Source organism: Coenobita brevimanus, chromosome 44 (assembly GCF_032717465.1).
Source record: "Coenobita brevimanus isolate Jiangsu-jjx chromosome 44, ASM3271746v2, whole genome shotgun sequence".
Classification (NCBI taxonomy): domain Eukaryota; kingdom Metazoa; phylum Arthropoda; class Malacostraca; order Decapoda; family Coenobitidae; genus Coenobita; species Coenobita brevimanus.
In genome coordinates, this window is record NC_136997.1 from 4,274,307 (window position 1) to 4,277,512 (window position 3,206).

Below are 3,206 nucleotides of genomic sequence, written 5' to 3' on the forward strand. Positions count from 1 at the left end.
ATACTTGTAGCATATCAAGTATAAAAAAATATTGTAAATAATGTTTGGTGAGGTAAAAGATGCTCAACAAGTGATGTGGAGGAAAATATGCTATTTAAGCTAGCCATGTCCCCTAAAAGGTTACCATATCTGTTGGTACACACACTTATAAACCCAGAAATATTTAGTTAAGTATAAAGATGCTCAACAGTGCCTGTAAGGGGAAAAATAGCACATAGTAAGAGGGCCACTTGTACTGTCACCTCTGCGATCTAGACTTTCACGTGGTCAAAAGGGGCAGAAATCAAGTCACTATTGATGACCACTGTGTGCTGGAACGGTTGAGAACTCAGACTGACTGAGACTCTCTCCCACTAGCGGCCTCTTCAGTTGCGTTTATTACATTTCAAGTGGTCAAGTTAAGAGTGGTAGCATGCCAAAAAGACTGGGCCAGTCTCCAACTCGGCCAACCCAAGCCCAACCTTCGCAATTTCCCCAAAATGTTTCTAAGGTTACATATTAACAAACAACTAGGTAAGCTCTATACCACCAGTTTTCAAGGGTTATACAAACAATAAAGTTCGAGTGGGAGGAAATATGTATTACCCAGACCAAAAATAATGAGTAGAAATCTTCCCATCTACCAGCCTTACAGAATAATTCTGAATCAGTTGGCACGTTATTTAAAAAGAAAAAAATGTGTATATGGTCCTAATGTCAAATGCCACAAAAACTTAGCTCCTTCGTCCCAGGTTCAGTGTGTTTCTTCATAATCGTCCCTCAGAGCTCATAGTTCACTGGTCCAATCTTCTCATATTCTTGACTTCCACACTGGGACCTTGACCTTGACTCACTCACTGGGACTGACCTCCACACTTCGACTCTGACTCACTCACTGGAACTTCGACCTCCACACTTGGACCCGCTAGAAGTTAATATGTATAATGAATAACTGTTCTCCCTAATGCAAGGAATCCCTTCACATGATCAAGAAATTCTCATTATAAAGAAACATGAGTTACAACACTCTGCATCTCAATTAATAACAGAATAACACTTGGCACTACAGACACCTAGGTCTGCTCAAAACAATGCTTAATGTAGGGATAATACAGAAGACTACTATAACAAATAAGCATGAATATTCCTACTCTGATCAGGATAAACATCATTGCATTGATATCATGGTGCCTCAAAAAGCAACTACGTGAACATTAACTCACAAATAACAGCCCCAATAAGTACTGAACTGCAAAGTCATCCCAACAAATATTAATTAATAATACACAGTTCCAAGGCATCTGATATTTGGTCCAAAAAATCACACATTTATCTGAGGCTTAGAACTCTGTAGCTAGCATTCTCTTATTCCAGTTACACTAAATAATACTAATATAGAGTACAGTACACAAAAATATGGGAAATACCTCATTATCCAGCTCACAATACAATGGAGGTGAATGGGAACTCAGTACTCGCTTTTCAAATGAAGTCAATGGCGTCACCTCGTGTGAACGTTACACAATTCCTGGGGAACAACAACACTAACACAAGTCTTTTTATTTTCGTCACTATTATCAATCGTGGGATATCACTATTCGCGCTTCAACATATCAGACATACATATAATCAAATTACAGAATTCCTCGGAGAGGGAGGGAGGATGATGACAGTACCGACCATCTGCCACGTTTCATGGCCGGTGAGCAAGTGGAACATGCCGGTCTTGCTTGCTCGAAAGGGGAGGGGGGGAGGATGACGGCTTACACAATTTTAAATTATCATTACAAAAGACTCGTGATAGCCTCAGTGTGATGTCTTTCCCCTTACAATCGATTACCGGAAAAAAAAAAATTAGCAACTAGGTAACTTAATCTATATTGTGATCATGCCCGCATGGAAACAGCTATACCCTGCCACTCACTCTCACTAAACTGAACTTTTGGTCATATAAAATGAACTAGATACAACTCATTATCACTTATGGGCACTACATCCGCCCACTGTTAGGGAAGACCAAAAGTTTGGGTGACTGGACCTGAACACCTCTGAAATACCCAGTACCCATACATAACAAACTCTGTACATAATTCACCTACTTGACCAGTCTCCCTCAATCTTGCTACTGTGGGGTGTTCCACACGCTCCTGGCTCGTGAGGGGAAACCAATCTACAAGCCTCCAAAGACACCAGCTGGCCTGTCCTATACTGCGACTGTGGGATACTACATAAGCCCCTTGCTCGAGAAAAGTCGGTGGCTATCCTGTCCGCAACAAAAATAATTCCTCTACCACGAGTAAATTTTCTCATACTGCTCACGATATGCAACTGACGACGTATGTCACTCACCAGGCATATTACTCACAACAAGAATGTCCTGCTACAAGGAGAAACTTTGTGCATTGCTAAGAGTAACACGATGCCGCTCCACTACTTTCTGTCCAGAGAGACCGAGCGAAACCTACCTACCTCTCCTAACATGTGAGAGCCCCATAGTTCAACTTCTCGAAGCCCTGTAGAGAAACTGGAAACTTCCCCTGTATCTCTGAGCAATCCTATACTACAGTTTGTGTATTACATACACATGGTGCTCGAGGTTCTCAAAGCAAGTAGGAAACCTCCAGGTGGACACCTTCAGGTAGAACTGCCCCTCACATGTACAATTCCCTAACTCTGGAAAGAAAAATGAAAGTCCAAACTGTGAGAGCTCATTTTCCCTAACTAAGCCTAACAATCTAACCTAAAGGAAAAAAAAGAATCGAGGTAAGGCAAGAACGACGGTCTATACACTGTGGTGTACTCGATTTGACAACACGCAGCTTCCACGCCTCACCTTTCCAAAAGCTGGACGTACCCTAAACAACTACTCAACTCTATTAATTACCCCAAAATTACAACTCATAGGTACTGGTAAAAAAAAATAAATACACAGGTACAGTCTGGAGAGACCTGGAAAGGCATACCTGACTCCATGTTCCCAGCCAGTTAAGGCAAGGACAAGACGTCCTCAGAGAAAAAAAAAATTAGTATATACAATATATACACCATACACCCAACATCTACGAGTACTGCAACTTCTCAGGCGGTCTCCAGAATCTTACACTAGGCAGTATCTCCTCCTGTTCCTCAATGGTAAAAAACTTATGATCCACCGTACTCAGTAAGGCATCTCTTTCAACATATCTTTCGACCTTTTCAGGTGCCCTACTCCACATGGTGCCATCAAA